Source organism: Stegodyphus dumicola, chromosome 7 (assembly GCF_044657685.1).
Source record: "Stegodyphus dumicola isolate Sdum_Otavi_A_Nest chromosome 7, ASM4465768v1".
NCBI classification, from domain to species: Eukaryota; Metazoa; Arthropoda; class Arachnida; order Araneae; family Eresidae; genus Stegodyphus; species Stegodyphus dumicola.
Window position 1 is genome coordinate 117,666,361 of NC_140774.1, and position 14,260 is coordinate 117,680,620.

The 14,260-nt window shown below is 36.4% G+C and overlaps 1 protein-coding gene across 3 annotated transcripts in view; it reads left to right on the forward strand.

Annotated features, from left to right (window-relative positions):
* rdgB (retinal degeneration B) overlaps window positions 1–14,260 on the forward strand; it is a 250,556-nt gene that overhangs the window by 40,955 nt on the left and 195,341 nt on the right. Inside the window, exon 1 of one of the 3 annotated variants that reach the window (XM_085820752.1) lies at window positions 6,383–6,439. The exons of 1 other annotated variant lie outside the window; for it this stretch is intronic. The gene's annotated coding sequence lies outside the window, so the exon portion shown is untranslated. Of the gene's footprint in view, window positions 1–6,382; window positions 6,440–10,511; window positions 10,531–14,260 lie in introns of those variants that run through there. One more of the 3 variants, XM_085820753.1, reaches the window with a different exon arrangement.

Here is a 14,260-nt window from a genome sequence, read left to right on the forward strand (position 1 = left end):
TGTGTTCCCTTGTTGGGCTCCGTGGTGGGCGGGGCCGTGGGACCCGAATCTTTTCTATTTTCATTATGGCAAATTCACATATTTTTTTAATAAAAGATTTTGAAGTCACTCCAGTCTCTCAACCTAGTTCTGAAACGTCTACTACTAAACCAGTCACTCAACCTAGTTCTGAAACATCTACTAATAAACCAATCATTCAACCTAGTTCTGAAACGTCTACTACTAAACCAGTCACTCAACCTGTCACTGAACCTAGTTCTGAAAATTCTGCAAAAAAATTACGGACAGATGCAAATAAAAAAAATCATAACAATAGTCCCCGTTTCCTAGTCATCTCTAGTCCTTCTGGCGAAATGCATAAGATGTCTCCTTTCGTAATAAATAAATACATCCAGTCTTGTATTGGTGAGCCGAGAAATATAAAGCGTCTCCGATCCGGAGACTTGCTTATTGATACAACCTCAGCCACCCAGTCTGCTTCTTTACTTTAGATAACTAAACTTGGGCAAGCGAATATCAATGTAACACCACATAAGTCACTGAACTATTGTCGTGGTGTCATCTCAGAATTCGACCTTCTGTATGTTTCTGAAGAAGAGATCGCTTCTGAGCAATCCGAACAAAATGTCTGCGGTGCAAGGCGGATCAAGATGCGTAAAGAAGGTAAGTTGATAGACACGAAACACGTGATCCTTACCTTCAACACGCCTGATCTGCCTAAGAATATTAAGGCCGGATATCTAAATATTCCTGTAAGACCTTATATTCCAAACCCTATGCGATGTTTCCAATGCCAGCGTTTCGGCCATTCTAAGATGTCTTGTCGTGGCAGCCTCACATGCGCCCGATGCTCACAGATTGGCCACGATTCTGATAATTGTACCGCTGCGCCTTTGTGTATAAATTGCAAGGGTGACCACCCTGCATTTTCTCGCTCGTGCCCAAAATGGAAATCGGAAAAAGAAATCCAGATTACAAAAGTTACTAGGAACATCTCTTACGCTGAAGCCAGAAGATTAGTCCAGAGCACACAGTTTCGACCAAATACATCATACGCCAGTGCTGTTAAATCATCTCGTACAGTTGCTACCCAAACATCAATAGGCACACAAACCCTACCAAATAAAACCCAACCGTCTACATCCAACAAGAAAAAAGAAAATGCAACCCATATAGTACAAAAAAAAAGAAAAAGAAAAAAAAAGAAACAGTTATTCAAAGTAAGCCCAAAACTGCCACACAAAAAATATCAAATAAAAATATAAGTCACAGCAATAGCTCTCTCGATGAGATGATTTCTGAATCTGCGGATTCAGACTTTATGGAAGTAGAAGAGGGTCTAGAAGTTCCCAGGCATCTACTTCCACGAAAAACAAAAGAACAGCTCCGAAAAAACAAAAACCATTCATAATGGCCACCCACGTGTCATGGAACTGTCGCGGTTTCCACCGAAATTTGCTTGACATCAAATCTATAATAAATGTGTATCATCCTGTGTGCTTAGCAATACAGGAAACAAATCTGAAACCAGAACAGCATGCAAAACTTCGGAGGTTTTCTTTCGTCAGGAAGGATAACCTAGCAGGTGAGCGTGCCAGTGGAGGTGTAGGTCTCTTCTCCTCACTGGATTATCCCTCAAATGTACTTTCTTTGACGACATCCCTCCAATTTGTCGCTACTCAAATAAATTTTGATATTGTTGTTTCATTTGTTTCTTTGTATTTGCCTCCAAATGAGCACATTTATCAGCAAGATTTAAATAATCTAATAGAGCAGCTGCCTGAGCCTTTTATCATAATAGGAGATTTTAACGGCCATAGTCCACTCTGGGGTAGTAAAGATACAAATTGCCGAGGAAGACAAATTGAGCAGATGATCGAAAATCATAGCCTTTGTCTCCTAAATAATGGGCAGGATACGTACTTCCATGAGCCTTCAAGGACATTCCACGCTTCAAGGACATTCCACGGACCTTTCCATCTGTTCACCATCTCTGTTGCCATTTTCCACTTTTAGTGTCGGAAATGATCTGTACAACAGTGATCATTATCCCATTTTTGTGTCTCTTGAACGAAGAGGAGTGAACCCCGTGTCGAGAGTCCCTCGGTTTATTCTGGACAGGGCAGATTGGGAACTCTTCTCTTCCGTTGCAGAGCTGACAGCCGAAATGGTAGAAGATGTGCATATCGATGACGTTGTTGAAGCTGTTTCTAATACTATTATTCAGGCAGCTATGCTTTCGATTCCTAGAACATCAGGAAAAATACTAAAATATTCGAAACCGTGGTGGAATCGCGACTGTCATGAAGCACTGAAAAAACAGAAAAAAGCATGGGGTATTTTTCGTAGATATCCAACTCTGCGAAACCTCATAGCATTTAAAAGAGCCAAAACAAATGCACGAAAAGTAAGGAGGCAGAGCCAAAGGAATTCTTGGATTTCCTATGTGTCGTCAATTACATCCTCTACGCCTAGTAAGCGGGTTTGGGAAAGAGTTCGAAAAGCATGCGGAATATATAAAGACCACTCACTTTCCTTTTTGGAAAAAGATGGCCGACTGTTTAGCTCTATAGAAGAAATTGCGAATACTATTGGTGAGGTATTTGCTGCTGTTTCTTCCAGCCGAAATTACTCACCTGCATTTCTTTCTATCAAGCAACGCTCTGAGAAAAGTCCCATCGCTTTCAACTCTTCCAAATTTGAGCCTTATAATAGAGATTTTACTGTGCTAGAGTTAAAGAGAGCTTTGTTACAGACACATAGGTCGTCTCCTGGTCTTGATGGCGTGAATTACGAAATGCTAAAGCATCTGTCCTATAAGTCACTGAATGCCTTTCTCACGCTTTACAATAGAGTGTGGAAGGAGCGTACTTTTCCCAGTGCATGGAGGAGAGCTGTTGTCATTCCTATTACTAAGCCAGGAAAAGATCCAAGGAATCCCTCCAACTATCGGCCAATTGCCCTTACCAGTTGTGTTTGCAAACTGTTTGAAAAGATGGTAAACAGCCGCCTAGTCTACTTCTTGGAAAAGAATAATATTATATCGCCTTATCAAAGCGGTTTTCGAAAGGGAAGAACGACTGTAGATAATATGCTTCTTTTAGAGACATCTATTCGAAAAGCCTTTGTCAGAAGAAGTCACCTTGTCTCTATATTCTTCGACATTGAGAAAGCTTACGATAAGGCATGGAGATACGGTATACTTCGGGATCTTCACGAGAGTGGCTTGCGCGGCAACCTACCAATTTTCATTCAGAATTTCTTGAATACTAGAACTTTTCAAGTCAGGGTTGGCTCTGTTTTGTCAGATGTTTTTGAACAGGAAGAGGGTGTGCCTCAAGGCTGTGTGCTAAGTGTAACGCTGTTCATTTTAAAAATAAACTCTGTACTAAAAGAACTTCCTCCCACCATCTTGGGATCTCTGTATGTTGATGATCTGCAGATTAGCTGTCGAGGGGCAGACATGAGATATGTAGAGAGGCAAATGCAGATGGCTCTGAATAAGATCCATGAATGGTCAGACAAACAAGGATTTACTTTTTCAAAACAGAAAATTGTGTGCGTGCACTTTTGTAGGAAGCGTGGCCTCCATCCTGAACCTGAGTTATATCTGAATGGTACAATTATTCCAGTTGCGCCGGAAGTAAAATTTTTAGGAGTGACGTTCGACCAAAAATTGACTTTCTTTTCTCATGTTTTAAACCTGAGAAAGAAGTGTCTAGAAACACTAAATATTTTAAAAGTGTTGGCGAACACCTCCTGGGGTGCAGAACGTTGCTCCATGCTTCGCATTTACAGAGCGCTTATCCGCTCTAGACTGGACTATGGCTCAGTTGTTTATGGATCCGCTCGGTCATCTGTTTTGTTAAAACTGGATCCTGTTCACCATCAAGGTCTTCGGATTTGTTCAGGAGCTTTCAGGACTTCTCCTGTACAGAGCCTATATGTTGACTCTAACGAACCATCACTTTATCTAAGGCGTGAGCAACTGTCCCTTTTGCAATATTTTAATATTCTATCCCAACCTGAACATCCCAATAAGCTGTGCTTACCTGATAATGAGTGTAACACATTATTTGAAACACGTCCATCCTGTGTTACACATTACTGTGATAATGAGTGTAACACATTATTTGAAACACGTCCATCCTACATTTCCTTTAAAAGTTCGCCCTATCATTGAGGAACTTTTCCTTTCTGATATGCACCCCCAAGCAGTACAGAATTTTGAAATTCCACCTTGGGAAAATTCATGGATCCAGCTTCTTGATGTTTTCAAACATCACGTAAAGGCGAGCACTAACGAGATCGTTTACAGACAACTCTTCGCTGAGCACAGGCACAGATATAGCAGTTATTATCCGATATACACAGATGGATCAAAGTGAAATGATCATGTCGGGATGGCTTTTGTATTTGAAGATTACATTGAGGGCAGAAGCCTGCACCATGCTTGCTCAGTTCTAACATCTGAACTAACTGCAATATATCATGGTCTTCTGTACATCTCAAAGCTCTGCCACAAAAATTTCATAGTTTATACAGACTCGTATAGTGCTCTTAAATCCTTGGAAGCTTTTCCCAACACTCAGAATCCTGTGGTAGTGGATGTTCTCAAAATTCATAGAAATTTAACGATTCGAGGATATGAAGTCCTGTACTGCTAGGTTCCTGGACATGCTGGAATAAAGGGAAATGAGCTTGCAGACATCGCAGCCAAATATGCTGTTGAACCGTCTACTCGCCTTATCCCTTTTAGGGACATCTGCTGTGTCATCAAGGTGAAGATACGGAAAAAATGGCAGCAAATTTGGGATGTTCAGCATCACAACAAGTTGAGAAACGTCAAGCCTAGAATTGAGCATTGGGATTTTGCTGGAAATCGTAAGGAGGACGTTCTTTTGACTCGCCTCAGAATTGGTCACACTAGAGTCACACATAACTATCTTCTCAAAGCTGAAAATGAGCCTGTTTGTTTTAATTATAATGTTTGTTTATCTGTTCGTCATATTTTAATTGAGTGTTCATGTTTTAATAGTCTTCGCCAGAAATATTTTAATAGCTGTGACTTACCTCTCGACCGTTTAATCGGAAGAGAGGTCAATTGTAATTTATTTTATTACTTAAAAGAGACTGGCTTTTATTACCAAATGTAATTTGTTTTAATTACTGTGTCTTGAATTTTAATGTGTGCTTTTAACTTAAGTTTATATTACTTCATCCTCTGGATCTGGTACATTTGTCTACTTGTTTTTATTTATTGAATTTTAATGTCATCAATTGTAATCATCCCATCTTGTGTTTGGCGCGTTATAATCATCTTTGGTTTTTGCGCCATAATCACTCACTCACTCACTCACTTTTGCTGTATCTGGCTATGTATTGTGCGATTTATATAAATGTAAAATTTGCATATTAAATTCAAAAGGCAAGATATTTTTAACGTTATTGTATTATTATCATAATGTGAACATTTTGTAAATGAAAATTTTAATTATAAATTGTTTGTAATTTTCAAGAGTATGATACCGTTTAAAGCAAAATGTAGGTTGACGATTGCAAGTTGGACAAAAAACGGTTTTTCTTCTAGCCTTTTGGTTTGAACGGATAAAGCAATTTTCGCTAACACTGTATATATTTCACTAAAACTATCTAAATTTTATAACACGTTTCCATCACTTTCAATAGAATCATTATATTGCAATTTTTTTTTTTTTTTTAGTCCAAAGGGATTTGAATCCCGAAGGACTATTAGTGTCGTTTTGGCATTTTGCGTCGGACTCATAAATGTCGGTTCACTTTTCAAACTGTTGCCACAAAATGTTAGAGTCCTGCCATTATATTTGAAGAAATTAAATAATGAAAAATCTGCATAAATGTATGTATATTTCTCGTATTGTGATAAAACAACGGTACATAGAGTCATCGAATTTTGAATAACGTAATCCTCCAACGAATATGAGCATGTGGAAGACCAAATTTGAAATTTGAAATTTGTTTTATGATTGATTTCCTATTTTTTAAAACTTTGACGAATTTTTGATTAACAAACTCAAGGATTTCAAAGCGAGGAATGGCAACGTTGTGCAGAAAAAACATTTTTATCTCCAGCGCGTGAGTCTCTGTATCGGAAATTCTAAAGATATGCTCGTTTTAAAATTATTTTGCGATATTGCTGTTGCACTGGATCCACAATCCACCGAATTTCGGTTTAAGTGCGAGGAACATGATATTTAATAAAGAAAGGTAACACACAAAATGTTAAAAAACGCCCCTTTGGACGTCATTTAAAATCTGAAACATTTCAGTTTTTTTTTTTTTTTCCCCGCTTTTATCAGTTTTATCTGACAAGGGCATAATCTCGCAAGTTTACGAAAATACGAAACATTTTTATGTGTCATTGACTGCTGTAAAGAGTAAACTCTCCAATATTTTTACTGTATAAAAGGATAAGTTTTCATTATTTTAAACGTGCATTTCATTTAAAATTTAAATTTCATATTTTTAATTTTATGCTTAATAATTTGTATATCATATTTAAAAAACATACATGTTATTAACTTATATTTATTTTGTATTTAACTTAAGACCCTCTCATATTTATTCATTTGTCATTAATTATATTTTAGTCTGTTCTAGTAGTGTGCCTAGCTGACTCATTACTGAAATACGTGTTAAGTTTGAATGCTTTCTGTTGAATTTATTGTTACGAATTTTGTACATATGTCAATAATTTTAATGAAGTTACGTGTAGATAGTTTATTATTATTATTATTTTGTGTATGTATGTGTGTGTAATGTAACATGAAAATTTAGAGAGACCGTGATGTGCCAGAAAAATAAGAATACAGGGGCAAATTAATTTATTGTTACGAATTTTGTACATATGTCGATAATTTTAGTGAAGTTACTTGTAGGTAGCCTTTTTTATTACTATTTTGTGTAGGTATGTGTGTGTAATGCAACATAAAAATTTAAAGAGACGATGCTGTGCCGGAAAAATAAGAATACAGGGGCAAGTTAATTTATTGTTACGAATTTTGTGCATATGTCGATAATTTTAGTGAAGTTACGTGTAGATAGTTTATTATTATTATTATTATTTTTATTGTATGTTATTTAATTAAAAAATTAGCGTTTTCAGCGTGTCCAGTTAGTATTTCGGCTGATTAAAGTCGTACGAAAATGGGAATAGTCGAAATCAGTGTTTCTCAACTGGATTTACTTCAAGAACCGGTAAAATATTTCGGTACATTCTCGCGGACCGGTAAGTTTAATAATTCAACTCATTGGCAAAATTTTTTCACATAAATAAATCATCATCGATCATATTATTTTCTAAACTAGTAAACTATTGTTGTTGTAATGTAAGTGCTGTTGTAATATCGGTTATCGGTCGATGACACTTTGGATTTTGGACAGATAGCTGGATATTTCGCGGACCGCCGGTTGAGAAACACTGATCGAAATGGTTTCCTACGAATTTTTGAAATTGGGAATAATGTATTTAATGTTTGGCAATGCTATTTTTATTTCATCGTAAAACGTAGAAAATTTTTATTGACAAACTCTAGAATTTGAAAGCGAGCAGTGACAACAACTTTCAAAGTAAAGCAGATTTTCATCTCCAGCTTGTGAGACTTGTCACTCGGAAAAATGAGGCCAAAAGTTATTGTTTTTCCGAGTTTTTAATTAATATATCTGATTTTAAGTACTTTTTTTGCAAAAAAGTCGACGTATAGGTCCTGGAAACGTCGACGTGGTTTCCAGGACCTATAAAAGAATTGCAGAAAGTTTGGTAACGATAGCTATAGTAGTGACTCAGTTATTAGAGGACAAGCAAACAAATTTTCTTCTTTATACACTGACTACCAATAAGTATTTGGACATCTGTGATAGAAAAGGAAAACTAACTTTATTCAAAATCAATAGTTGGTAGAGCCTCCACGAGAGGTAATTACAGCGTGGACCCTCCGGGGCATACTTTCCACAAGTCTTTGTATGACAGCTAGTGGTATTTTCTTTCACTCGGCTTGGAGAAGACATAGAAGTTCCGTCACCGATTTTGCACGGGTAGTGCACCCCTGAATTCGGCGATGCAACTCGTCCGAGAGGTTCTCGATAGGGTTCAGGTCTGGACTCTGGGCAGGCCAGTCCATTCGATGAACTCCATTGGCACCATACCAAGCCTTGGTTAAAGTCGAAACATGACAACTGGCATTGTCGTCCTGAAAGTGACAGGGGTTCAGCCTGTAAAACTGCCACAACGTAAGAAGCACATTGTCATCCAAAATAGTGCAGTAGGCATCGGAGTTGAGCTTACCATGAATGGGGACCAAGGGTCCCAGCCCATACCAGGCGAAACACCCCCAAACCATAATTCCAGCTTCGCCGAACTTGACTGTTGACACAATGCATTCTGGCAGGAGACGTTCTCCAGGTAGACGCCAGACCCAGACCCTGCCATCCGAACGGTAAAGGGTGAACCTTGATTTATCACTCCAAAGAACCCGTTTCCACTGATCTACGGTCCAATTTCGATGTGCTTTGCACCACATTAACCGAGCAGCGAGGTTGGACTTTGCGATCAAAGGCTTATGGGCAGCAGCACGACCATGAAAACCAAGCAGATGTGCTTCCTTATGGACAGTATTCATTGAAACAATACTCCCGGATGCCTGTTGAAACTCCTTGCGGATGAGGGCCATCGGTTGGGTGCGGTTCTTCCGAATTTCTCTGGACAGCACTCGTCGGTCTCGATCTCCCAGTTTCGTTGGTCTGCCGACTCGGGGCATATTCCGACAATCACCGCTCACCTTCCACTTCTTAATCACATAGGCCACTGTCGATTTTGGGTACTTCAGATCGCTAGATATGCCCCTTAAGGATCGGCCACATTTGTGATACCCGATAATTATACCTTTCTCGAAATCAGAGAGCTCCTGAGCAGAGAGCTCCTGAGCAAAATCAGAGAGCACGCAACTGCGAGGCATCTTGCGTGCGACTAAAGCCGATGCTGTTTCCTACACGATATATACCGGCGGAGTCCGTGACGTAGCTTAGGACTGCAGATATCGTCATTTGCATAGGTGTCCGTATACTTATTGGTAGTCAAGTGTATATACAGATTATTGCGTTGCAGAAATTTTGATTTTTTGAAGGACTTGGTGTATCTACCTCTAAACTCAGTTTTCGTATAAAACCAGAGTAGTCGAAGACTGATCTTTGCTTAATTTTTTGTTTAAGAAATTTTGGTTATTTCATCGTAATTTAATCCTCCCCCCCCCTGAGTACAGATAATAATAATATTATTTCAGATTGCACATTGTCATTTGTTATAATAAAAACTTGGTATCCCAGAAGAGATGCAGATATATAGATTCATTTTATATTAGTTTCTTAAAACTTAGTTAAAATTTATTTAATACTTAATGTTACATAATAGCAGCAAATATATTTGGCATCCAGAATACATTTTGACTCTTATTTTTTAAGTCATCATCTATTTAAAGCTCAGAACACAACGTAATGATTTTTTCAAAGAAAAGCCATGAATTTAAGTGTAAAAATTTCTCAGCAGCTTCATGTTAAACGGGTTTTTTTATCTTCTTTTTTAAATACGTCCTTGTACAAAGTGAAAGAAGTATTGTAATCTCCGAAAATTTCGGGCTCAGATTTCATCGAAAATATCCATTTTGATCGTTCCCCAATCCATTTTGACTTTTTTTTTTTTTTTTTTTTTTTTTGCGTGACATGTACGGACAGAATAAGGGACTATTTATTCCGAAATAGATTGTAAAATGGATTTTTTTCGTGACGGCTGTACGTACGTATGCATCTCGCATAACTCAAAAGTGATTAGTCGTAGAACGCTAAAATTTGTATATATTTGCTATAACATATAGTCGTGTACCTATTTTTTTACTGCAACCAGCAGTATTAAAAGTTTTATATACCCGCCTTACCCTGCCTTTATTTTCGCAATCGTTGGTCGTAGATATCTGTTTACAGAAGCGTTTTAATTGACGAAAATGTTCATGCTTTTGGTAATCCCAAATTTAAGGGAAAAGAAAGGGAAGTAAAAAATAATTTTGAACAAATTATGAAATTTAACTTTAAATGCGGTCTTCCTGTTTCTATATTTATATCATTTTCAACTTGCCTTGAGGAATCGATTTATTAAGTTAGAATAATTCGAGTTAATGAAGGCAGCAAAAAATGCATGTAATTTAATAGGCGTACCAGGAAGTCCGAAGGCAAAAGTAGTATTTAGAGAAATGAAATCTAAATGTCTGCTTACATTTACGTTACAGTGAAATCTGAACAGTGGCCTCTGAAAATGATCAGTATACTTAAAGAATATAATTAAATATAATAGTACTATCTGAAAACTTTATCAGTCGTCTAAGATTACATCCTGCAAATCGTCATGCGGAAATTTCACTGCTTGTTTAGGACATTTTGCAATTTTGTGCCGACTGTTAATAATTTACGTGAAGACAACGGACTGAAAATTAGCTATCTGTATATGTAAGTATTCCAGATGATGTATGCTTGAGGTCATAATTAGAATTTGATTTGAAATTTCTGCATTTTAGGGCATATGCGTTCTTTGAGTCTGCCAGAATTTTTGAAATTGAGAATTTGAGAAAAATAAAGTCGACAGGCTAAAATCAAATAAAAATGGCTAGTAAACAAGTGCTAAGAATTCTATATTTTTCCATCTCTATTTCAAGGCTATTTTTTCACATCATGAATCTTATCTGTCATTTTATGAAACTCAAGCATTTTATTCCTAATATTTACATAGCTATTTAAATTATTTTTTAAGCATATATCTTTTTTAAAATGTTAGATTTTAGGGAATGTAATAAATAAAAATAAAAGTTTATAAGGTTATCATTTGAAACTAACCAGATATTTATAACTTCAGCCTTTACTGCAACTTCTCCGTTCCATTTTCTCACTAGTATATAAATGAGGTAGCTAGTATTTAAACTGAGGTTTTTGGATTTTAAGACAGAGCGTATGTCTGGCCTGCGCGTGTACACTACGTTTAATTCTAGCATTTATAAACTGTAATTATTCGGTTTTGCGGTATATCCTTTCCGACATTTGAATGTGATACGCCGGCAGAGTTACTGAGCCAACTTCGAGTGGATTAAATTGTCTAGTCCAGGGGTCGGCAACCTATTGAAATGGAAGAGCCAAAGTTTACAATTTACAAAATTTCCCAGTTTTTAAAGAGCCACTAAAATTTTCGTTTCAATATTAGAGTATATATTATTTCGTTTCAGTAAATATTATTTGAGGAACTTGGAACTTGAGCGCTGCAACTTTACATCAAAAGAGCCGCAGGTTGCCGATCCGTGGTCTAGTCTTTAACTACTACATCACCACGAAATGTGGTTGATTTTGTTAGTGTAAGAACGTGCGTTGATGTTTTAAGTTCTATTTAAATAAAAAGATTTTTTGACTTTCAGACGCTTCACGTCTGTTAAGGGTTTTGGGATAAATTAACTTTTAACAGTTCGAGGAAAACCTCAAGATGAAGCATGATGCTTAAGAATTTTTCCCTTTCTTAGATTACTAAGTATAAATGACATCAGAAAAGCGTTTCACCTCCTGCTTTCTGTGAATTTTATCTTATCAAAACATTCAGCATTATCACATTTGTAAACCGCACAGTTTGATAAGAAACGTAAAAACTGAAGTGTCTCGTGACGATCTCTGTTGCAATCCAGTAGTCATTATTCAATACTTATTGTTTGCATCTTTTTCAGATTACAACCGGGATGAAAATATTATACGGAGCAAAATATGTTATGGTAAAGAAAACGAAATTGTTACCAATTTTTATGGCATATCTTTTGATTGTCTTCCACATTTTAGCAATGCTTTGCATAGCAAAGTGAACTGTTTAAAAACAATATAATCATAATAGTATTTTTTAACAAGTTTTATTTGTCATTTACGGAAGAGTTTACGGAAGAGGATTCTAACCTTATGTATTATGTACCTCCCTAGTAGAATTTATGTTTAACTTTCCTATTTGTACTTCAGTGATTTTTCAAACTATGCCTAGCAGCTTTTGATATACGGAGCTGCACGCCGTACAAGAACGGTGTTCTTATTTTGAAGTTTGCATATTTCTGCGATATTTTTGAAAAGGTTAATGCCTTAAAAGTAGGAGGGGTCTTTTTAAGTACTGGGAGATTAAAAGTGGGAAGAACCACAAAAGTGTATGTCTCTCCTTTGCTGTCTAGTAATCCAGTGGTCTCAGACACAAATTGCATGCATACGGGAAAGCACTATCTAAAAGCAATTGACGAGCCGGATTATTTTACTTCCTTGTACGAAGTAAAGGGAGTATTGTAATGCAAAAATTTTCGAGTATCATAGTTAAACGAAAATATAATTTTTGATCGCTTTTGAAACAATTTGAATGATTTTTTTTTTTTTTTTTTTTTTTTTTTTTTGTGCATGTTATTTGTACAGAATAAAAGACTTTTCTTTTCTGTAAAAAGGATTGTAAAATGGATTCAGAAGGGATAATTTTCGTGATGTCTATACGTATGAACGTATGTATTTCGCATAACTCAGAAACGGTTAGCCGAAGATTGTTAAACTTTTGTATATGGAACTGCTATAACATCTAGTTGTATAGACGCACCAACTTATATAATAACCTTCTTTATCACATATACTCTTTAAAAAATAATAAAGTTATAGCGAAAATTCATAACTGAGGATATTTAACACGCACAACAGATAACAAATACGAATACAAGTTAATGAAATCTGTATCTTCAGATCTTTGAATAAGATTTTTATCATTAATTAGCTTAATTACGTTCGTTTTAATGGTAATGAAAACAGTATAAACCTAGCCTACAAATCATTAAATAATACATCTTTCTTTGAATTTTAAATATACGAAATACTTTGATTAAAGTTTTCTTTCCCGTAGTTGCAGTTTAACTTTAAAAGTTTTAATGAAAGTATATATATCGATGTCAAGCTTAATTTTTCCCTGCTGCTCTTTATTTAGAATATTTAAATGTTCGGTTAAGTCAACAATAAATGTTAAATTTCGTATCCTTGCACATTATTATTTAACTCTTCGATTATTTTATTTATTTTGAAGAGTCATTAGGATTTTTGATGCTGGAGACATGAAAAATGCGCAGTGCCCTGGCTGGGATGCGAACTATGGACCTCCCGAATACGCGTCGAGTGTGCTTCCAGTTACACCACGAAGGAATGCGCAATGGAGAGAGAAAATACCTTATATACTCTCCCTTTTAAAGGGCTACGGGAATAAGGGGACCCAATCGACAAATCATGTTGCTGACGAATTATCGATCACCGCCTTTTAGTTCGGGTACCACTGTAGATCCATTAGGATTTCTGAGCTTGAGACGTGAAAAAGATGCATTGCCTTCGCCAGAATTCGAACTCCGGACTTTCCGAATACGCTCCAAGTGTGCTTCCAGTTGCGAGGAAGGCATGCGGAAAGCAAGGAGAAAATACGTTATAACTGCTTTAACACAATTTCTCGACATAATTACTTCACTTCGCCGTGCTAAATAATTTCTTTGTACTCAGTTTCAGTTCTTTAAGCAACACAACAAACTCGATGATTCAGAGCTAATCCGCGGATAAGGTTTCTGTTTTAGTTTGAAACCACTGTAGTAATTTTTAAACTTGAACCTTACAACCTTGGTCAGCATGGTATAAGAATGGCGTATTACTAAGAAGGAGTATCGTTGCATATGATAATGTGCAATTTTTGTAATATTTCATCCAAGCTGTTGTAATAATTTTAATTTTCTTGCTAGTTTAAAAACCATGTGTTTGTGTTATTTCTTTTGTTCTAATATGTCTTGTGGAGGGAAGGATGCAGCTATTTTTTTTATAATATTCGCGTTCCTAGAAGTTCTTTAGCTAATTGATTAAATTTCCTGTTTAGTTTTGAAGACTGTCTGCGGTAAATAGATGGCATTTTTAGAAAATAGAAAGCAGAGAAAATATGGCTAGAGTTTGGATAAACATCCGCTGTTATCTAAGTTAGTTCAGCCCTGCTTTCGTTAGGCTCTGTTGAGGGTTGTGTTTTTAGGAAAAATCTTTCTAATCACAAATTCTTTGGAAACCTTCCAGCATTCGTATTTTTGAATAAAACGGATTGCGTATTTGTTTTCTGAAAGTAAAATCATTAAGACATTGCCAACCGCACTGAATAAATAATATATTGCATTTT